A 24,689-nucleotide genomic window follows, 5' to 3' on the forward strand; every position below is an offset into this window, starting at 1 on the left:
CAATGACAGATTATACGTTAGGTCACAAAACAAGTCTTAAAATATCCAAAACAGTGAAATAATATCAAGTGTCTTCTCTGACCACAATGGAACAAAACTAGAGAGTAATAACGAGGAATTTCAGGAACTATACAAACACATGGAAAGTAAACAACATACTGAATAAAGAAATTATGAAGGAAACTGAAAAATATTTTAAACAAATGATAATGAAAACAAAACATACCAGAATTTATGGGATACAGCAAAAGCAGTACTTAAAGGGAATTTTATAGCTATAAGTGCCTACATCAAAAGAGAAAACTTGAAGCAAACAACCTAATGACACACCTTAAAGAAATAGAAAAGCAATAGCAAACCAAACTGAAAATTAATAGAAGAAAAGAAATAATAAAAATTGGAGCAGAAAAAATGAATTTGAAATGAAAAAAGAAACCACAAAATATCAATGCAACAAAAAGTCGTTTTCTTAAAAGTTAAAAAAACGACAAACCATTAGCCAGACTAAGGAAAGAGAAAGAAGATCAAATAAATAACATCAGAAATGAAAAAGGAGACATTGCAACCAATATCAGAAATTCAAAGGATCATTAGTGGCTACTATGAGCAGCTATATACCAAGAAATCTGGAAATCTAGAAAAAGTGAACAATTTCCTAGACAGAAACCTACCAAGATTAAACCAGAAAGAAATTCAAAACCTGAACAGAACAATAACAATTAATGGGATCCAAGTTGTAATAAAAAGTCTCTCAGTAAAGAAAAGCACGGGACTTGATGGCATTATTTAACTCTACAAAACACTTAAAGAACTGATACCAATCCTCCTCAAATTATTCCAAAAAATAGAGAAGCAGGGAATATTACCAAAGACATTCTACAGTGTTTTTGGGTATTCCCCGATACCCAAAAACAAAGACACATTTTTTAAAAACCTATAGACCAGTATCTCTGATTAATATTGATGCAAAAATCCTCAACAAAATACTGGCAAACCTAATTCAACAAGACATTGGAAATACCATTTAGTATGACCAAGTGAGATTTTTCCTTGGGGTGCAAGAATGGTTCAACATAAGCAAATCAATAAATTTGATACATCATATCAACAAAATCAAAGATAAAAAACACCTGATCATTTCAATTGATGCTAAAAAAGCATTTGATAAAATTCAACATCCCTTTCTGATTTAAAAATAAAAATAAAAAAGCAGTGACTGAAAGAAACACACCTCAACAGAGTAAAAGCCATATATGACAGACCCACAGCTAGTATCATACAGACCCACGGCTAGTATCATACTGATCTAGTTGCTAAGATCTGAAACAAAACAAGGATGCCTATTTTCACCACTGTTATTCAACATAATACTGGAAGTTCTAGCTAGAGCATTCAGACAAGAAAAAAAAAGGGCAACTGGCCAGGCCTGGTGGCTCACACCTATAATCCCAGCACTTTGGGAGGCCAAGGCGGGCAGATCACCTGAGGTCAGGAGTTGGAGACCAGCCTGACCAACATGGAGAAATCCCGCCTCTACTTAAAAAAAAAAAAAACAAAATTAGTATGGCGTGGTGGCTCATGCCTGTAATTCCAGATACTCAGGAGTCTGAGGCAGAAGAATTGCCTGAACCTGGGAGGTGGAGGTTGCAGTGAGCTGAGATCGCACCATTGCACTCCAGCCTGGGCAGCAAGAGCGAAACTCCATCTCAAAAAAAAAAAAAAAAAAAATCTAAATGGGAAAGGCAGAAGTCAAATTATACTTGTTTGCAGATGATATGACCTTATATTTGGGAAAAATTAAAGACTTCACCAAAAAAACATGAGAAATGATAAACAAATTTAGTAAAGTTGCAGAATACAATATAGACATACAAAAATCAGTAGCATTGCTATATGCTAACAATGAACCAACGGAAAAAGAAATAAAAAGTAATCTTATTTATAATAGCCACATATAAAATGAAATTCTAGGAATTAACTTATTAAAAGAAATACAAGATCTCTATAATGAAAACTGCAAAACACTGATGAAAGAAATTGAGGAGGACACCACAGATAGAAAAATATTCAATGTTCACAGATTGGAAGAATATTGTTAAAATATCCATACTACCCAAAGCAATCTACAGATTCAATGCAATCTCTATCAAAATACCAATGACATTCTTCAAAGAAGTAGAAAAAATAACCTTAAAGTTTATATGGAACCACAAAAGACCCAGAATAGGCAAAGCTATTCTAAGAAAAGAAAAGAAAAAGAAAAAACTGGAGGAATCACATACTTGACTTCAGATTATTCTACAGAGCTATACCAGCCAAAACCACATGGTAGTCCCATAAACATATACACATTCACCAATGGAAAAGGATAGAGAACTCAGAAACAAATTAACATACCTACAGTGAACTCATTTTTGACATGGGTGCCAAGAACATACACTTGGGAAAAGACATTCTCTTCAATAAATGGTGCTGGGAAAACTGGATATCCATATGCAGAAGAATGAAACTAGACCCCTATCCCTTGCCATATACAAAAATGAAATTGAAATGAATTAAAGACTTAAACCTAAAGATCTCAAACCATAAAACTACTATAAGGAAACATTGGGGAAACTTTCCAGGACATTGTTCAGGACAAAAATTTATTGAATAACACCTCAGAAGCACAGTCAACCAAAGAAAAAAAAGGACAAATGTGATCACATCAAATTAAAAAGCTACTGTACAGCAAAGGTAACAATCAACAAAGTAAAGAGACAGCCCACAGGATGTGAGAAAATATTTGCAAACTACCAACTAACAAGAAATTAATAACCAGAATATATAAGGAGCTCAAACAACTCAATAGGAAAAAGTCTAATAATCCAATCAAAAAAATGAGCAAAAGATTTGAATAGACATTTCTCAAAAGAAGATGTACAAATGGCAAACAGGCATATCAAAAGGTGCTCAACATTTTTGATCATCAAATAAATGCAAATCAAAACTACAATGATGTATCATCTCCCCCCAGTTAAAATGGCTTATATCCAAAGACAGGCAATAGCAAATGCTGCTGAAGATGTGGAGAAAAGGGAACCCTCATACACTGTTGGTAGGAATGAAAATTAATACAACCACGATGGAGAACAGTTTGAAGGTTCCTCAAAAAACTAAAAATTCAGCTACCATGTGACCCAGCAATATCATTGCTGGGTATATACCCAAAAGAAAGGAAATCACTATATTGAAGACATATCTGCAGTTCCATGTTTGTTGCATCACTGTTCACAATAGCTAATATTTGAAAGCAACCTAAGTGTCTGTCCATCACCAGATAAATGGATAAAGAAAATGCAGCACATATACACAATGGAGTACTATTCAGCCATAAAAAAGAATGAGATCCAGTCATTTGCAACAACATGGATGAAACTAGAGGTCATTATATTAAGTAATATAAGCCAGGCACAAAAAGACAAACATTGCATGTTCTCACTTATTTGTGGGATCTAAAAATCAAAACAATTGAACTCATGGATAGAGAGAGTAGAAGGATGGTTACCAGAGGCTTGCAATGGCAGTGGGGGGCTGAGGAGGAGGCTGGGATGATTAATGGGTACAAAATATAGAAGAATGAATAAGATATACTATTTGATATAACAACAGGGTGACTCTAGTAAACTGTAATTCAATTGTACATTTTAAAATAAAAATGAAAAAAATAATTTTCATTTTTTCTAAATTTTTCCTCAGTCTATAAATATTCAAATGCCCTCCCTTTAAATTCAGATTTTTTTATGCTGCTTGATTAAATCTGATATTGATGCTCTCTAATCCATGGTTTTAAATTTTATTCATTGAATTCTTTAACTCCAGAAATTCTGTTTGCATCTTTTTATGATTTCTATCTTCTTCTTGAACTCCTCATTTTGATCATGTAGAATTTTTCTGGTATCATTATATGTCTGTGTTCTATTGTGGCTCACTGAACTTCTTTAAAACAATTATTTTGAACTATTTGTCACATAAATTGTAGATCTCCATTTCTGTCCAATGTTGGAACATTTCTAACATATATATGTTTAAAATTAATTAAAAATTAATAAAATTTAACTATCTTTTATAATTTTTATTGGTGGATTCAAATGTTTTTCGTATCATAAATAAAAATGCATTAAAAAAATGAGATACTTGTCTAAAGGCAAAAATTCCCACATGTTTATGCAAGATATTTCTCAAATTTCTTAAGCATTTTGAGTGGAATACAAGAGTGGAAAATATTTCTTATAAAGCAAAAATATCAATGTCTGATAATAATTAAGAATGTACTTACTCATTAACTTCTACCACCTAATCAATTTTACATATTTCATTGCTGTTGCATACATTTCAGATTATGCAGGACCTTGAAGTAAAATCTTTATATTTTAACCAAGTAAATAAGAAGCACATGGAAAATTGTCTGTCTTAAATTTTGGAAAATTATTTCCTTATGCAAAAACAATCACAAGACTAGCTGGTAGCTATTGCAATAATCCAGGCAAGTGGTAATGGTGACATATACCACAATAGATTTCAGATATATTTAAAAGGTAGAGAAGAAAGTGTGTTTTAGGGTACCAGAAAAAGAAAAAAAGACAAATATAACACTAAGATTTCTGGCAAAAGCAACTGCTAGATATAAGTTGTGTATAGTGGTGTAATCAGCACATAGCAGTTTTTGAAGCACTATAAAAATAATAGGTCAGGAAGATGAAAGAACAATAGAGAATGAAAAAAAAAAGTAGCCAGAGAGATAAGAAATAAACAAAGAGAGCGTATCCTGGAACCCAAGTAAAGAAAGATGTGATCAACTGAGTCAAATGGTGCTGATAAGTAATCTAGGTACTGATAAATGATTACTAGATTTGGTAACATGGAGGAAATTGATAAACTTGACATGAGCAGTTTTAGTGGAATGGTTGAGATGAAATCCTAAGAGAAGTCGGTTCAAAAGAAAATAAGAGGAGAGTAAGTGGAGACAAGTACAGGCAACTCTTCAGAGTGGTTTTAATTCACACTGGACCTAAGAAGGGAGACAAGTACACGGAGTGAAACATGAAATCAACGAAGACATGTGGTTTGTTTAGGTTGTTGTTACTATGACTTGTAAATATGTCACTGGAAATAATCCAGCAGAGTAGGAAAAATTAAAGATGAGAGGAGAGAAGGGAGAGCTGTAGGAGCTGTATAGGCAAGAGCAGACTGGCACCAGTGCACGGAAAAGGGGTGAGCCATAGATGAGAACCTAGCTCATTCATAGTGAAAAGACTCAAGGCAGAATTTGGGAATACATATGTATGTAAATGCATGTAGTTTTAGAGATAGAAGATGGAAGTTCTTTTCTTTCTTTTGTTTTTTCCGTAAAATAATAAGCTATTAACTGAGAGTAAATAGGGAGAAGCAGAGTTGGAGATTTGAGGAGAAAGAGAAAGGGATGAACAAATTCTCTAGAATAGTAGTAAGAGGATTGATTAGGAAAAAGGATATGTGGGCAGCATTAAGGATGTTTTCATATTTAGTCATTAATTCAGGAGAGTCCAGCTGCATGAAATAGGTGTATTTCCCAGTCTTGTTCAGCTGTTTGTGTGATGGCACAGAGAATGCGATGTGGAGATACAGACAGAGACTGTAATGTTGCATCTATGAACAATGGAACATCAAAAATTGCCAGGCATCACCAGAAGCTAGAAGAAAGGCATAAAACATGTTCTCATTTAGAGTCCTTAGAAGGAATCAATACAATTTACCTCTTGATATTGAACTTCTAGTTTCCAGAACAGAATTGTGAGAAAATAAGTTTCTGTTGTTTTAAACCACTCTGCTTGTAATACTTTGTTAAGACAGATCTAAGAAATTAATTAGGTGGTAAATGCTGAAGTCAGTGAATTCATCATTAATTTAGAATTTGATTGTTCTCTCAACATATAAATTCTCACTTTCCCAAATCAACATTTTTTATTACATACATACCCTACATGCAGCCTGAAGTGTGTCTTAATTATCTTAATAGAACAGTTTTTGCAAATTCAAATTTTTCTCTTTAGATCTTTTTATATCAATGTACTATATAGCATTACTATCATTCCTAAAGGATGTCGCTGCAGTTGCGATTTTTTTTATTACCCCAATTGTTTGCTTCGTATCTTTTGTTTTAATGTTTTGTTTTGTTTTTTTTTTTTTGAGACGGAGTCTCACTCTGTCGCCCAGGCTGGAGTGCAGTGGCGCGATCTCGGCTCACTGCAAGCTCAGCCTCCCGGGTTCACACCATTCTCCTGCCTCAGCTTCCCAAGTAGCTGGGACCACAGGCGCCCACCACCACGCCCAGCTAATTTTTTTGTATTTTCAGTAGAGACGGGGTTTCACCGTGTTAGCCAGGATGGTCTCCATCTCCTGACCTCATGATCCATCTGCCGTGACCTCCCAAAGTGCTAGGATTATAGGCTTGAGCCACCACGCCTGGCCTGCTTTGTATCTTTAAATATGTTCTCTATAATAGGCCAAGCATTTCCTTTCATGACTTTTGAAAATCCAAATAATTCAATTAATAAAAATTATGAACATGCCTTTACACAAGAGCATTAAACATATGTATGACATTACCAGTGCAATTTGTGTTATTGAAATAAAGTTACTGAAGCTAATAATCTAATAGAGATGAAAAATTTGTATTAACGCCACATAATTCAAAATGTTACTCTAGCATGCAGAGTGCAAATTCTAATTAACATCCTGAGTCTGCTACAAAACCATTGGCTCATAAAATTCAGATATAAACTTCATCTTGCTAATAATTAATGCAATAAATTCTCTGTAGCAGGATGTGTAAATTTAGGCTGCTTCATACCCCATTTTTCTACAAATATATTAACACAAAGTCAACATATGTGAAAGCCTCACTTAGCTGATAATTTTTATGCTACAAATACTCATTTAAAAGTTATAAATATGGTCCTTTTATCTAAAACTTGACTTTGATGATCCAGTTCCATATTTAATAATCATAAAATTAAAATGAAGCCAAATTATTGTTTATAGAATGAAAAGAACCTATCTTCTTATATGTTCTAATGGCTATCTTTCAGTAAGTACTACTTTCAGTTTATAAATTTTAATATCTCTTTTTTTTCTACAGGGCTTGACACCTAATTATCTTTTTAAGAGTCTGACACTATATTTTTTTAAAAAAAAATTAGTCAGTGAACTTTAATTTCATCATCTGGTTTTACCAAAAGATGACAAAAGTATCTTTGACTTCAATTATAACAAAGTATACAATAATAGTAACAAAATCTTCATGTGAAGTGTATATTTGGTAACTTAATATAGTAATATTCAAAACAAGACATTTCTATCCAACTTCTATTAAAAGGAATTTTATGAGCATTGAGGGGAAAAATATTAATTTTGAAGATTATTAAAATGAAGAGCAGCCCCTGAGCACTCCAAACTAATGACCAGTTGAAATTACTCCCCTAGCTGAACTCAGTAAATGAGTGTAACTGCAAACTAAATTTGCTACTTCCTTTGATCAAGTTCTTACTGAATAATTTGCCTTGAACAATTTCTCTGTATATAATCAACACAAGAAACACTGTTCTGAAAATTCATCTACATCCTCTATATTATAATCCTGTAAAAGATATAGCAAGGGGTTAGACAAACACTTTGCATTAATACATAAGTTATCAGGAGAGAGAAAACCTCGTCCTCAGGAAACAAAAGAGAGTTCATATTCTTTGGCTTAAATGGAGAGCGAAAGTTTAAAGGATTTTAGATGGCTTTTGAAGATTCTTTTCAACTCGATAATAATCTCCCGATAGTTATTCTTTTTTGTTTTTTTGAGGTGGAGTTTCGCTCTTTTTGCCCAGGCTGGAGTGCAATGGCGTGATCTCAGCTCACTGCAACCTCCACCTCTTGGGTTCAAGCAATTCTCTGGCCTCAGCCTCCCAAGTCACTGGGATTACAGGCACCTGCCACCACGCCCAGCTAATTTTTATTTTTAGTAGAGACGGGGTTTCGCCATGTTCACCAGGCTGGTCTCAAACTCCTGACCTCAGGTGATCCACCCGCCTCGGCCTCCCGAAGTTCTGGGGTTACAGGAGTGAGTCACGGCACCTGGCCCCAATAATTACTACGTACAATCTCAAATAAAAGAGAGAATGCTATATTATTTAATGACTCATTGAAACTAAAATTTGAGCACTTAAGCTTACATATGTAGGAAGTATGCCAAGCTTCAAAAAACAATGTAATTAAATACCTGTTTATGCAAATAACTCTTTCTCTCTTGGAGAGACCACTTTATTCAGCCAGGGCTTCAATCAGAATTTCTCCTCTTATCAAGACAACCAAACTGGCATTTGCCAAAACGCTACAGAGTCAGTAAATACAAACTTAATTTTTTCCTTATTTGTTACCTTATCTCATTTCTGTACTGTACTAACTAGCAAATATGCAGTATTAGAAAATAGAAAGATTGAGTTATTTCTTTAATAAATTGTAAAATAAGATCTTTGTCTCCAGGACAGAAATACATCACTTCCATGACACAAGCCTAGTACAATTTGAAGCTATCAAACCATCAAACCCAGTTTTGAGAATCTGCTATTTTCTACTCTGTTTTTGGCCCCAAATGATTTAAAAGCAAAATGACTTGGCCCCCAAATGATTTAAAAGCTTATGTGCAAATTACCAAAGATATTCCATGACTTTCTGCGGCAATTTAATCAAACTTCAATTGACAAGGATATTTACTATTCCAAATTTAGATTTTCTTGTATTTATTTCCTGAACTGAGAAATTTTATTTGTATATTCAATTAATCCTTGTACAAACTATGTTGAAAGTTTAGTATAGAAATGACATATGGAAATAGTAGAAATTTTAAATTCCATAAAGTTTACTTGTAACACATCTTGGAAACCATTTACTGAGCTCACCATGCTCTACTGAACCATATCATCATTGAAATTTGGTAGAATTAAGGTTTAGAATTTGAATTAGAAAGTTGATATTTTAAGCCAATAAAACATAGCTATAGAAAGTTAAACTAAAAAAAATTCAAATGACCTACTGTACGACATAGTGAATGTAGCTAATAACAATATATCATATGCTTGAAAGCTGCTGAGAGATTTTAAGCACTCACCACACACAAAAAAAGATGTCTGAGGTAATGTATATGTTAATTAGCTTGATTTAGCCATTCCACAATGTATACATATTTCAAAACATCTAATAAGTATGCAAAATTTAATCAACCTAAAATTGACAAGGATATTAACTATTCTACATTTATATTTTCTTGTATTTTTCTCCCTTAACTGAGAGATTTTATTTGTATATTTAATGAATCCATGTACAAACAAATGATACTGGGGCAAAGTCATTTTACTTTTAAATCATCTGGGGCCAAAGAAGGTAGAAAACATCATATTCTCATGTACATGTTAAGTACATACAATTTAAAACTTTTATTTACTATTAAAATTAACTTTTAGGCTGAGCACGGTGGCTCATACCTGTAATCCCATCACTGTGGGAGGCAGAGGTGGGTGGATCACCTGAGGTCAGGAGTTCGAGACCAGGCTGCCCAACATGGCGAAACCCTGTGTCTACTAAAAATAAAAAAAATAAAAAATAAAAAATAAAAAAAGTTAGCTTGTCTTGGTGGCAGGCACCTGTAATCCCACCTACTTGGGAGGCTGAGGCAGTAGAATTGCTTGAACCTGGGAGGTGGAGGTTGCAGTGAGCCAAGATTGCACCACTGCACTCCAGCCTGGGGGATGGAGCAAGACTCTGTCTCAAAAAAAAAAAAGAAAAATTAACGATTAGAAATCAATATAAACCTCTATTTCATGAAAAAACAAAGCTTATAAGCTTTTAGCTATATGACTACCTGGAGCTTGTATCTATATTGAAATTAATTAATAAAGATATTCTGTTAACTAATAACTTTTAAAAATATTTACCCATTGAATATATCACATCTGATGCTTCAAAGAGTGTTCCTTTTGCACTGAATGGTTGTGAAGTAACCAAACTAGAGAGAGCCTGATGAGTGTTCCAAGGAAAGTATATTAATAGCCAGGACAAAGAAGTAAATAAATTGAAAAGAAAATAAACTTTGACCTTGTTTTTTTGTTTGATTTTTTTTTTCTTTTTTTTTTTTGAGACAGAGTCTTACTCTGTTGCCCAGGCTGGAGTACAGTGGCATGATCTCGGCTCACTGTACCCTCTGCCTCCTGGGTTCAAGCGATTCTCCTGCCTCAGCCTCTCCAGTAGCTGGGATTAAAGGTGCCTGCCACCACACCTGGCTTATTTTTGTATTTTTAGTAGGGATGGGGTTTTGCTATGTTGACCAGGCTGGTTTTGAACTCCAGACCTCAGGTGATCCACCCATCTTGGCCTCCCAAAGTGCTGGGATTACAGGCATGAGCCACCTCGCCCTGCCAATTTTGACCTTGTTTTATAGAAGAAAAACATTAAATATAACTAGTATTAGAATGAACAGAGAAAAATATTCAATTTACCAAAAAAAAGTTAAAAAGAAAGGACGATAGAGAGGGAAGGAAAGTAGGGGAGAGAGGGAAGATAGAAGGAGCAATGAAGGAAGAAAGCTGAAATATTTGGGAATACTTAATTATTAAAGCCTAAGAACATTATCTTGGGCAGGGCTGGCATTCAGAAGGAGTTTCTCATACCCTTTTCTGTGTACAAGTCCCAAGGCCTTGAGGTGACCTAAAGGATAAATGGTACTAGAAATATAATATGCAGGCCGGGCGCGGTGGCTCACGCCTGTAATCCCAGCACTTTGGAAGGCCGAGGCGGGCGGATCACGAGGTCAGGAGATCGAGACCATCCTGGCTAACACGGTGAAACCCCGTCTCTACTAAAAATACAAAAAATTAGCCGGGCGTGGTAGCGGGCGCCTGTAGTCCCAGCTACTCGGGAGGCTGAGGCAGGAGAATGGTGTGAACCCGGGAGGCGGAGCTTGCAGTGAGCCGAGATCACGCCACTGCACTCCAGCCTGGGCGACAGAGCGAGACTCCGTCTCAAAAAAAAAAAAAATAATAATAATATGCAAAAAAAAAAGCTCAGGACCAGACAGATTCACAGCTGAATTCTACCAGAGGTCCAAAGAAGACCTGTTAGCACTCCTGCTGAAACTATTCCAAAAAGATGAGGAGTAGGGATTCTTTCCAAGCTCATTATAGGAAGCCAACATCATCCTGATGCCAAAACCTGGCAGAGACCAACAAACAACAAAAAACTTTGGGCCAATATCCTTGATGTACATAGGTGCAAAGATCCTCAACAAACTGCTGGCAAACTGGATCCAGCAGCACATCAAAAAGCTTATCTCCACAATCAACTAGAGTTTATCCCTGAGATGCAAGGTTGGTTCAACATACACAAATCAATAAAGGTGATTCATCATGTAAATGGAACTAAAGACGAAAACCACATGATTATCTCAAAAGATGCAGAAAAGCCTTTCAATAAAATTCAACACTGCTTTACGTTAAAAATTTTCAATACACTAGGTATTGAAGGAACATACCACAAAATAATAAGAGCCATTTATGACAAATCCACAGCCAGCATCACACTGAAGGAGCAAAAGCTGGAAGCATTCCTCTTGAAAACTGGCAAAAGACAAGGATGACACTCCTATTCAATATATTAATAGTATTGGAAGTTCTGGCTGGGGCAACAGGCAAGATAAAAAGATAAATGGCATCCAAATAGGAAGAATGAAAGTCAAACTATCTGTGTTTGCAGATGACATGATTCTATATCTAGAAAGCCCCATAATCTCTGCCCAACAGCTTTTTAAGTTGATAAACACCTTCAGCAAAGTCTCAGAATACAAAATCAGTATATAAAAATCACTAGCACTCCTATATACCAACAGCAGTCAAGCTGAGAACCAAATCAAGAAAACAATCTCCTTCACAATTAGCATATAAAACAAAATATCTAGAAATATAGTGAAACAGGGAGGTGAAAGATCTCTACAAGGAGAACTACAAAATATTCTTAAAGAAGTTAAAGATGACACAAACAAATGCAAAAACATTTCATGCTCATGGATAGGAAGAATCAATATCATTAAAATGGCCATACTGGCCAAAGTAATTTATAGATTTAATGCTATACCTATTAATCTACCATTGATATTCTTCACAAAACTAGAGAAAACTATTTTAAAATTCATATGGAACAAAAAAAAAAAAAAAAAAGAGCCTAAATAGCAAAGGGAATCCTAAGCAAAAAGAACAAAGCTGGAGGCATCACACTACGTGACTTCAAAATATACTATAGGGATACAGTAACCAAAACAGCATGATACTGTTACAAAAACAGACATATAGACCAATGGAACAGAAGAGAGAGCTCAGAAATAGGGGTGCATACCTATGACTATTTGATCTTTGACAAACATGACAAAAACAAGCAATGGGGAAAGGATGTCCTATTCAATAAATGGTGCTGTGATAAAAGGCTAGCAATATGCAGAAGATTGAAATGACCCCTTCCTCACACCATATACAAAAATTAACTCAAGATGGATTAAAAACTTAAATGTAAAACCCAAAACCATTAATATAAAAACGCTAAAAGAAAACCTAGGCAATACTATTGATATGGCTCCAATGAGTGGAGGAACATCAGGGTTCTTGGTCTCATGCTGGTTTAGAAATAATGACATGGGCACACATGGTGTGGTTTTAAGGAGTAGAGTTTAATAGGCAAGAAAGATGGGAGAATGCAGAAGGAAGGAGGAGGTGGTGTCTGATTTGCATAGGGCTCAGGGGATTGGCTTGACTAGGCATGTCTTTCACGTAGCCCGCAAAAATAAAACTGGCCCTCCCACCTAGCTTTTTAATATGCAAATGCAGGGCACCATGATGTTCTACACATGTGGGGATATGTGGGGGGTGGCCATGTCACCAGTCATATGTGGAGCAAGGGCAAGAAGAAGAGGGTAGAATCGCCATGTTTGGGTGGACCCAGTTTCTTTTTTCTTTTTTTTTTTTTTTTTGAGATGGAGTCTCGCCCTGTTGCCCAGGCTATAGGGCAATGGCACGATCTCGGCTCACTGCAACTTCCGCCTCCTGAGTTCAAATGATTGTTCTGTCTCAGCCTCCCGAGTAGCTGGGATTATAGGCACCCACCACCACACCCAGCTAATTTTTGTATTTTTAGTAGAGACAGGGTTTCACCATGTTGGCCAGGCTGATCTCAAACTCCTGACTTTGTGATCCACCCACCTCAGCCTCACAAAGTGCTGGGATTACAGGCCACCTGGTGACCTACAGACCAGGTGAGCCACCATGCCTGATCTGGGTGGACCCAGTTTCTAATAGCCGGTATTTGCATATCAAAGGTTGCAGGCCTGGCTCTAAAGCCCTGGCTTTACAAAAAACTTTTCCCGAGATGCTTTAAAAAATGAAAACTTCCCAAGGACCCCTTTTCCTCTCTATCTGCCTAAAATAATTTCTTAATAACTCCTACAACACTATTCTGGACATAGGAATGAGCAAAGATTTCATGATGAAGAAACCAAAAACAATTGCAACGAAAACAAATTAGACAAATGGAACCTAATTAAACTAAAGGGCTTCTGCACAGCCAAGAAAACTATAACAAAGTAAACAGACAACCCATAGAATGGAAGAAAAGTTTTGCAAACTATGCATCTAACAAATGTCTAATATCTAGCATCTACAAGAAAAAAACAACCTCGACATGAGCAGACATTTTTCAAAAGAAGACATACATGTGACCAAGAAGCATATGACAATAAGCTCAACATCACTGATTATTAGAGAAATGCACATCAAAACCACAATGAGATACCATCTCACACCAATCAGAATGGCTATTCTTAAAAAGTTAAAAACAAACAGGTGCTGGCAAGGTAGTGGAGAAAAAGGAACTCTTATGCACTATTGGTGAGAGTGTAAATTAGCTTAAGCATTGTGGAATACAGTGTGGCAATTCCTCAAAGACCTAAGAACAGAAATACCATTTGACCCCACAATCCAATTACTTGGCATATACTCAAAGAAATATAAATCATTCTATTATAAAGATAGATGCATATCTTTGTTCACTGAAGCACTATTCACAATAGCAAAGACATAGAATCAACCTAAATGCTCATTAATGGTAGACTGAATAAAGAAAATGTGGTACATATATACCATGGAATACTACATAGCCATAAAAAAGAACAAGATCTTGTCCTTTGCAGGAACATGGATGGAGATGGAGGGCATTATCCTTAGCAAACTAACACAGGAACAGAAAACCAAATGCCACATGTTCTCACTTACAAGTGGGAGCTAAATGATGAGAACACATGGACACATAGAGGGGAACAACAGATACTGGGGCCTATCAAATGATGAAAGGTGAGGGGAGGGAGAGGATCAGGAAAAATAACTAATGGGTACTAGCTTCATACCTAGGTGATGAAATAATCTGTACAACAAACCCCCATGACACATGTTTACATATATAACAAACCTTCACATGTACCCCTGAACTTAAAAGTTAAATTCAAAAAAGGAAATATAATATGGAGGATTTAAGGCAGGCATAAGTCACTAGACATGAACAGATGATCATCTCTATTGATCCACAATACCAAAATGACACAGAGCTCTGTAAGATAGTAGCCTTTACTTCTAGTTCTGATAACTGTTTTCTTTGCCTAAGGATAACCAAACTATATAATATAAGTGATAAACTAAATTATAAGTTGAAGAAACATACAGCAGAAGACTTTGGAAAATGAGACCCACTAAGAAAGTTTTGCAATAATAGAAGATTTGTAAGTCTTTTAAGGAAGACTCAATACCAAGGAGATGGTACCTTTAAGACAAACACCAGAGGCCAGAGGCCAGGTGCAGTGACTCGGGTCTATAATCCCAGCACTTTGGGAGGGCAGGGTAGAATCACTTAAGGCCAGGAGTTTGAGACCAGTCTGGGCAACACAGTGAGACCTTATCACTACAAAAAATATTTCAAAAAAAATTAGTCAGGTATAATGGCTCAAGCCTGTAATCCTACCTACTCAGGAGGCTGAAGCAGGAGGATCACTTGAGCCTAGGAGTCTGAGTTACAGTGAACTATGATAATGCCACTGTACTCCAGCCTAGGTGACAGACTGAGTCCCTAAGGAAAAACTAAAGGATAAACAAGCTCTGATTCTTAAGTAAAAATGAAGGCTCGAGTGACAAATTTTAAGGGTCATTTAAAAAGAGACCTCAAACAGCATTCTTTCTGGCCAAAAAAAAAAAAAAAAACTTAAAAATCTGTATCATTTTGGCATTTGTTCATTTGTTTTCATCTCTAGGAATAAAATCTGGACTATTGACTCTAACTTCAGTTAGAGTTTTGGTTTTGTATGTCTTAAAGATTGCTCTGTTGGCTCTTTATATCTTAGCTTTCCTGCACAATTTTATCTCTACTTTCTTCATGTTTTTTATCCCACTAATTGTCTTGGCTGAGAACTTTCCAGTTCAATTCTCAGGCTTAAGGAATTTTTTTTTTTTTTTTTTGAGTTGGAGTTTCACTCTTGCTGCCCAGGCTGGAGTGCAATGGCACTATCTCGGCTCACTGCAACCTCCGCCTCCCTAGTTCAAGCAATTCTCCTGCCTCAGCCTCCTTAGTAGCTGAGATTACAAGCATGCACCACCACACCTGGCTAATTTTATATTTTTAGTAGAGACAGGGTTTCTCCATGTTGCTCAGGTTGGTCTCAAATTCCCGACGTAAGGTGATCCGCCCACCTCAGCCTCCCAAAACGCTGGGATTACAGGCCTGAGCCACCGCGCCTGGCCTCTCAGGCTTAAGGAATTTTAACTTCAGTTGGTCTGGTCCCAGCCCCTGACAAAAGGAAAAATACATAAGATATTTTTTTAAAATACATTTTAGAGGAGGCAACATGAGGGACAAATACATTTTGGAAGAAGAGAATTCAACAAGGGATTCCATATTCACCTACGCAGCTATCAGTAAAGTGATCATATATCTTATCATTTAAACCAGGATACTTTAGAGAATTTAAAACATCACTAACTAGACAGACTGCCAGAAAGGATATATCAGCTGAAACTTCTGGGACAAAGTTGAGCATATGGTGGTCACTATGATGGTTAATTTTACATGTCAACTGAGCTGAGGAATGCAAAGACAGCTGGTGAAACATTATTTCTGGGTGTGTCCATGGGGAATGAAAGTCAGAAACATAAATGTTAGAGCCCCAAATAAGTTCTTAATGTTGGAAGTAAAAATTAGTGTGACTGTCAAGTAGAAGAAAAGTTTACCTAATTTCAACAAGAGATCAAAATTAACATTTATGGAGACAAGGGATAAGGGGAACCTCCATCTCCCATGCATTTTTAATAATGTAATGATATCTATCATGTGGTTGTTTTTGATCAAAATTAAGTTTCACTTTGAGATTTGTTTTGTGGAAAAAAATTAAAAACAAAACCATTTTAATAAAATTTGAAACACTTCACTTCTAAGGAGTGTTAGAATTCAGGTTTTAGATTTAGCTAAATGTCAAGAGCAAACTCAAAAGCAGTCTACTGATATTATAGAATTAGCAGGAATGGCAGGAGGCTTCAATCACAAGAACTCAGTTCCTCTCTTATTGTAGCTTTGTTATCAGGAATTATCACTGACAGCAATTTTTCTACGTTACTTCAACATCTGGCTTACAGGAAACATCATGGTTTGTCTTTCTTGCCAGTAGACACAACCTATCAGGAATTTAAAACTAATGAGGGATAAATTTTAAAATATTGCAAGGTTCTTTCCTTCCTCAATAATGCTTCTCGCCACTTCTAAAATCAAATTTTCATTTATGTTTTATGGTATAAAATATAATGAATTGATGTGAGACATGGTTATTCTGTTATAGAATATGTTTTTATAATGTATCAGCTATGGTTGAATCCAAGGTGTCAAAGATCTATTTTTCTCAATTGACTCTGATTATATCCTTGGGATTTTTTACATTTCTCTTAACTTAGTCCCTAATCTTTGCACAATTTGAAGTCAAGAAGGTCACCGTCAATGATGCGGGCAGTCGTTCTCCAAACCCTTGGAGGCATAAATAGAACAAAAAGTTTTAGGAAGGGTGAATTTGTTCTCCTAGACCTGGAACATTCTTCTTCTTTTGCCCTCAGGCATGATTGCCTCTGGTTCTCAGGCCTTTGCACTCAGACCAGGATTTATACCATTTGTTTTTCTGGTGCTCGGGTCTTCAGAGTTGGGTTGAATTACGCTATGGGTTTTCCTTGTCTCCAACTTTCAGAAGACAGATGTAGGACTACTTGGACCCCATAATCACATGGAGCCAAATCTTGTAAAAAATTTTCCTACCTCTACATACATATATGTCACATTGGCTCTATTTCTCTGAAGACTCTTGACTAATACAGTCACCCTAGCTAAAAATGAATGTGGCATTACCCCAGTGATTCTAGAAACAAAAACTAAGGTTGGGGAGGGGAGCTGCAAAGAAACTCATTGGCATTGCCAATCAGGACATGGCTTTACACATAGTTTGATATGGTGTTTTGTATTAAACCTTCCTTGGTGTCTTGGTCTTCAAACACACAGTTGCCCAAAGAATAGGCCCAAGTCAAGATAAATGTAAGAAATTCCAAGGATGTAATCAGAGTCACTTGAGAAAAATAGATCTTTGACACCTTGAATTTAGCCATAGATGATACATTATAAAAACACATTCTATAACAGAATAACCATGTCTCAAATCAATTCTTTATATTTTGTACAATAAAAAATAAATGAAAATTTGATTTTAGAAGTTTTGGAAAGCATTATTCAGGAAGAGAAGATCCTTGTGATATTTAAAAATTTCTCCTTCACTAGTTTTAAATTCCTGATAGGTTGTATCTATGGGCAAGAAAGACAAACCATGATGTTTCCTGTAAGCCAGATGCTGAAGTAATATAGGAAATTTGATATGTCAGTGACAATTCCTGACAATAAAACTACAATAATGAGAAGAACTGAGTTCTTGTGATTGAAGCCTCCTGCCATTCCTGCTAATTCTATAATATCAGTAGACTGCTTTTGAGTTTGCTCTTGACATTTAGCTAATCTAAAACCTGAATTCTAACACTCCTTAGAAGTAAAGCATTTCAAATTTTATTAAAATGGCTTTGTTTTTACATTTTTTCCACAAAACACATCTCACAATGAAAATTTTCATCAAGACAACCACATGATATCGTTACATTATTAAAAATGCATGGGAGATGGAGGTTCTCCTTATCCCTCATCTCCATCTCCATAATGTAAATTTGATGTCTTGTCTAAAGACTTAGAATCTTCGTTAACCATTCTCTTGTCTTTATCCTTTTTAAGGACTTTTTAAAATAGCACTTTTAGGTTCACAGCAAAGTTGAGAGGAGGGTAGAGAGATACCCCATATAGTCCCAGCCCCAGATATGCATAGTATCCTCCACTAGAGTGGCGTATTTGTTGCAATTGATGAACCTACACTGACACAATATCATTATCCTCCAAAGTCCATAGTCTACCCTAGGGTTTATTCTTGGTGATGTACATTCTTTGGGTTTGGACAAATGTATAATGACATGTATCTGTCATTATAGTAACATTCAGAGTACTTCCACTGCCCTAAAAATCCTCTGTGCTTTGTTTATTCATCCCTACCTCCCCTCTAATCTCTTGGCAACTACTGATGTTTTTACTATTTCCATAGTTTTTAGCTTTCCAGAATGTCATGTAATTGGAATCATACTGTAGCTTTTTCAGATTGGCTTCTTTCACTATCTTCTTTCACTTTCTTCCATGTCTTTTCATGGCTTGATAGCTCATTTCTTTTTAGCACTGAACAGTATTCCACTGTCTATATGCCTGTGGTGAGCTGCATGTACTGTAGTTTATCCATTCACCCACTGAAGGACTTCTTGGTTATTTCCAACATTTGTCCATTATGAATAAAACTTCTGTAATCATCCATGTTCAGGACTTTATGTGGCATAATTTTTCAACTCTTTTAGGTATATACCAAGGAGAAAAATTGCTGGATTATATGGTAAGAATTTGTTCAGTTTTGTAAGAAAACACCAAAATGTCTCCCAAGTGGCTGTTTCATTTTGTATTCCAGCAGCAATGAATGAGAGTTCTTGTTGATTCATTCTCACCAGTATTTGGGTTGTCAATGTTCTGAATTTGGGCCATTCTCATAGATATGCAGTGGTATCTCAATGTTTTAATTTGCATTTCCCTGATGACATATGATGTGAAGTATGCTTTCATATGCTTATTTGCCATCTGTACATCTTTGGTGAGGTCTTCAGCCCATCTTTTAATCAGGTTGTTTTCTAATTGTTGAGGTTTGAGTTCATTGTGTAATTTGGATAAGCATTCTTTATTAGATATGTCTTTTGTAAATATTTTCTTCCATTCTGTGGCTTGATTTTTCAGTCTCTTGACAGTGTTTTTCTCAGAGCAGAAATTTTTAATTTTAAATGAAGTCCAGCACGTCAATTCTTCCTTTCATGACTTTGGCATCTTACCTAAAAAGTAATTGCCAAACCCAAAGTCATCTAAATTTTTCCCTCATGTTATTTGTAAGAGTTTTATAGTTTTGAATTTTACATTTAGGTCTGTGATCCATTTTGAGTTAGTTTTTTTTTTTTTTTTTGAAGAATGTGAGGTCTGGGTCTGGATTCATTCTCCATTATCTTTTATAGCTAATTAATCTCCAAGTATCTCTGAGAAACTATTCAAATGTGTTTTATTTCTGCCATTTCTTCTGTCACTGAAATCCTCCCTGTTGTAAATCACATGTCAGAAAATATGGAAAACACACCATAAAACATTATAAACATAGACATACTATTCTCATTCTCAATGGGGAATGAAATATCCTAAGACAGGCATTTGCTCAAATATGGATTCTATTGGGATTTCTGGCCTATGAACCTTCTCTGTTGTTATAAACAAAATAAGAGAAGAAAAGCAGTATTTCTTTGACTTATCTCTGATTTGAGAAAAAATAAAAAGATTTAAAGAGAGCAAGATAAAGTTGGGGGAGGAGGAGAGGATTAGAGAAGAAATAGTCTTACACATATCATCACAATCTTGTTCCCATTTACAAGGTCACAGGAGGTAAGCTTCAGTCCAGAGTATTCCTTACTCATTTATAATCTAAGACAGATAGCCAGGAAAATAGAGTAGCTTTGGAAATAATTGAGTCACTATAATGGGCAGCAAATTTTTTTTTATTATTTTTTCCTTTATGTTTTCCAAATTAAGTTTTGTCAATTGGACTATAATGATTGTCAAGGGCATTTAGTGATGGTTTTAATGAAGTATCTGCAAGACAGTGGAAATCTTTCATATACGTACAGTATGTTTCCTGAATACCATTAACTGTCTTATTGTCTTACATTTATCATTCAGTGAATACTTATTAACCACCTACTTTGGGTCAGGCACTATGTGTGATACTGTGTAAGGCAGTGATAAATAATACAGACAGGGATCTTAAGTCTGGTTAGGGAATGAGATAATAAACATCGAAATATGTAAATAATTATGTAAGCACAAACTGAGAAGAATGCTAAATATCAAATTAGTAAGGAAGAATGGGCAGAAATAACTTTGAAGACATAGCATTGAAAGTGTGATGGGAGTGATAAAAAACCATGTGAGAAGGATTTGTAGAGAGAACATTCCCACCAAAAAGAACAGTTTTGCACTGTTCCTAAGACAGGATGTATGTAATGAACCAAAAGGAGCTCAATTCAGCTTCAGCATAGTGAGAAAGGGAGAGAAGAGAGATTATATTACAGAGGTTGTCAGGGAGCTATGATCCAGGGTCTTTAGGTTAGGGGGGTGATATGAGTATCACCCTAAGTACAAGGAGGAACCAGGAAAACTTTTAAATCATATCATAGTAACCCCAAAACTCAGGCACAGTGGAAGGACCACTTTGAGGTAGAAGGAAGGACATCCTTGTATTTAGGGGAAAAGAAAGGGACCAGAGTCCCTTTGCTATTTGTGGACTTGCTGATGGAATGCCTTTCGAAGCTCCTTTTGGATAGCTGCTACCTTCTTAAATCAATGAAATAAAGTCACCAGCTGATATTGGGGAATATGAGGGGCAGTATAAGAAGAAGAAGAAAAGAAAGATGTAAATCACCAGAAAAACAACAATGAAAATTGGTGTTTCAACAAAAATGAAACTAAGAGTTCAATAAACTATTTTCTCCCACTGCTGTTTTTCAGAAGAAAATGGTGTTAAATAGTACCCATGTAAAATCCAGCATAAAGTAAATTATGTTTGTTCAAAATCAATTAAGGAATATAGGGAGTATTTCTGTAAGTCTACACTGTAAGAACCAGGATACTTACAATCCTTACTTTCTTAGTTCAGAATCAGTATTTACCTTAAGGGACCATAGTGATAATAGAACTGTACTGCTGCCCTGTCTTCCTCATTTGAAAAGAATGCACTAACCCTAACTTTTTTCAGTATAAGTTTTTAAACTGCATGTATATAAAAACATTACTCTTAATTTTAAAGAAAGTTTTTACATATTTTTAAAATTATAATTCATATTTATAACATTTCAATAAATGTAGATGTTTAGGTAATAAATTATAAAGCCTTTTCCCTCACCCCCCAAAGTCATTTTTACAGGGAAGCCAATATCATCGCTTTGGTATGAAACCATTCACACTGTCTTGTTTATTGAAGCATGCACAAGTTTTTGTTGGCTTGTTTTTATTTTGCTCTTATATTAATGCAACCACACTAATCATTATTTCTATAACATTTTTATCAATTAATGTGTGACTTTACAAGTCAATATATCCAAACCTGAATTATTTGTAATGACTGCACGGTATCCTCTAATTTATATCTTTCATGTTTTGTTTAATCTTTGCTACTTTTATGGCAAATTAGGTTATTAATTAAAACAATGCTGCAAAAAATATCTTTGAGCCTATATCATTGCATACAGATGCATTCTTAACATCTGTTGGCATGACAAAAGAGTAAAAATGGAGGGCTTCATACCATATGTCTAAATACTTAAAGTTATTAATCAAGTTAACAAGCTGTAAACAAAATAGATTCTATCTTCCTGCTTTGACAAATATACCCCCAGAATGACGTGGAAAGGCAGCTTGAAATTTTTAATCTCAGATGTCTTGGTCCCTGGCCATTTGCCTGCCACCAGCTCCACTTCTTGTTCTACCCTTGGGAGAGTCTTATAACACATGTGGTCTTGTGCTCACATGTGGACACTCCAGTCCTAGAATTCGCTCCATCTGCACTCTTCTCATAGACTTCCTTTCCACAAACACCCTCCAGTTGATCATTCCTTGGGCCTAGTGGTACTGGGAGAGGACAAATTAAAGAAAAGGCCCATTTACAGCCTAAAAACTGACTCGGATAATTTGACAGAAAATCCTTAGTCCATGTAGATGGAATGTGATCCAGGGTGGGGTGAGGAATCACAGGGTCCAAGATCACTTGTTTCTTGACTCCAACAACTCTCTACCCAACAGGGAAAGGCAAGTAGGACTGGCCCCTTTGAAGAACAGGGCCAGGAGCAGGGGTTCCTCTGACCTGAGTCTAAGGGCAATAGAGATTGTACAGGTAAGCATTAATTTTAGTAAGACAGATGCCTAGTAGTGGAATTGATGGCAAAAGGATGCAGTCATTTCTATTTGGAAAAACGCTGTTTCATGCACCAAAAATTGCTAGCTATCTATATCCAACCGATGATGTGTAAGAGAGCCTTTTGCTTACACCCTCATAAAAATTATATGTCTGTGTGTATTTTAAGTTTCGCTGAACTAATGAATTAAAAATAATACTTCATTATTTGCATTCATATTGCCCTTAGTGGTGAGCTTTATATTTAACTGTATATTTTTTGTGAAATGCCTGTTCATATTTATCTTAGTCTACTCAGATTGCTATAACAAAACATCTTAGACTAAGTAATTTGTAAACAATGGAAATTTATTGCTCATAGTTTTGGAAATGGGGATCAAGATCAAGGCATCAGCAGATTCCATGTCTGGTGAATGTTTACACTCTACTTCAAATATGGTGCTTTTTGCTGTGTCCTCACATGGTGGAAGGGACCAGAAGTCTCCCTCAAACCTCTTTTATAAGGGCACTATCCCATTCACCAGAGCAGAGCCCTCATGACCTAATCACCTTTTAAAGGTCCTTTTAATATTATCACCTTGGGTATTAGGTATCAATATATGAATTTGGAGAGGACACCAGCATTCAGAGCACAGCAATATTGTCTTTCTTGGGAGAACCACTATTTTTATGGTTTAGCCAATAATTTTCAATTGTTCACTTCAGATTCATTTCAGCTTTTATTTTCACTGATTTTATTCTCCAAAATTACTTTAGGTACATTATTTTTGGTATGTTTCTAGTTGCTTAAGGTGATCACTGATTTGCTTTCCATCCTTGTTTTCTTAATTAAAAGCTTTTAAAGCCATACATTTTAGTCTAAGTGCAAGCTTTAGCTATGTGACATTGGTGTCCATGCAAATTACTCATATTTTCATTAATATTTATATAATTTTAAATTTAATTTTCAGTTTATTTTTGGTCCAGGAATTTAATTTTAAAGGGGTTAATCTTTTCTAATTTTTAATTGTTCATTTTGAGATTAACTGAATTATGATAATCAGAGACTCTGGCTTATAGTTCTACTTTTTGGAATCATCATGATGCTTTCTGTGACACAGTACGTGATCACATTTGGTAAATATTCTACTGGCAAAATAGTCAAAGTAGACTATGAATAGGAAATGTGTTTGTGCATGATATACCAAAAGTATTTAGAGCAGAAGAGTAGTATAAAGGATTGTTATTCCAAGGAAAGGCCACTGAAGATACAAATATAAAAATTTTGCTTGTAATGCAAATATAAACTTTACAAGGATAGAAAAAGATGAGAGCAAATATGCTGAAACCAAAGCAGCATCTAAGATTGTAGCATGTAAATCCAGTCAGGAAAAAGGTCTGTAATGAATATACACAAACACACAGGGTTCTAGCATTAGAGGAATTGAGCTTAGGAATCAAGGATACTTCCAATTAAAAAAAAAATTAGATTTTAGAGTCAAGATACTCAGCTGTCAAAATACAGAGTAGAAGTCAGCGTAACTCTAAGCAGAAAGTCAGACTTCATTTTGAATTAGTATTTGGAAGCTTCTTATGTCTTCCCCACTTACGGCATAGTTGTTCTCAGAAAAGAGAGCAGAAATAACCTGATGCTATTCTCATTTGCTTGTTTGAAACCATTTTAACATTTTTATCTTTAAAAAGCACTGTTATGTTTAGTTCTGTTACAATATTTTTATATATTCTTTCCCACATATGTGTAGCATAAGATTTGGCAGTGAGCTTGAACAAATTAACAGAACAGCTGTTAATCTTGACTTGTACATTTAAATACATATATTTAAATATGAGAGAAGAAAGAAGTTTCAGGAAAAATTTTCAGTTCATATGCAAGAACCACCCATAAATAAAAATATCTAAGAACAGACTATAGCAACAAGACGGTCCAAAGTACATAGCCTTA

The sequence above is a fragment of the Pan paniscus genome, chromosome 5 (genome assembly GCF_029289425.2).
Source record: "Pan paniscus chromosome 5, NHGRI_mPanPan1-v2.0_pri, whole genome shotgun sequence".
Taxonomy (NCBI): domain Eukaryota; kingdom Metazoa; phylum Chordata; class Mammalia; order Primates; family Hominidae; genus Pan; species Pan paniscus.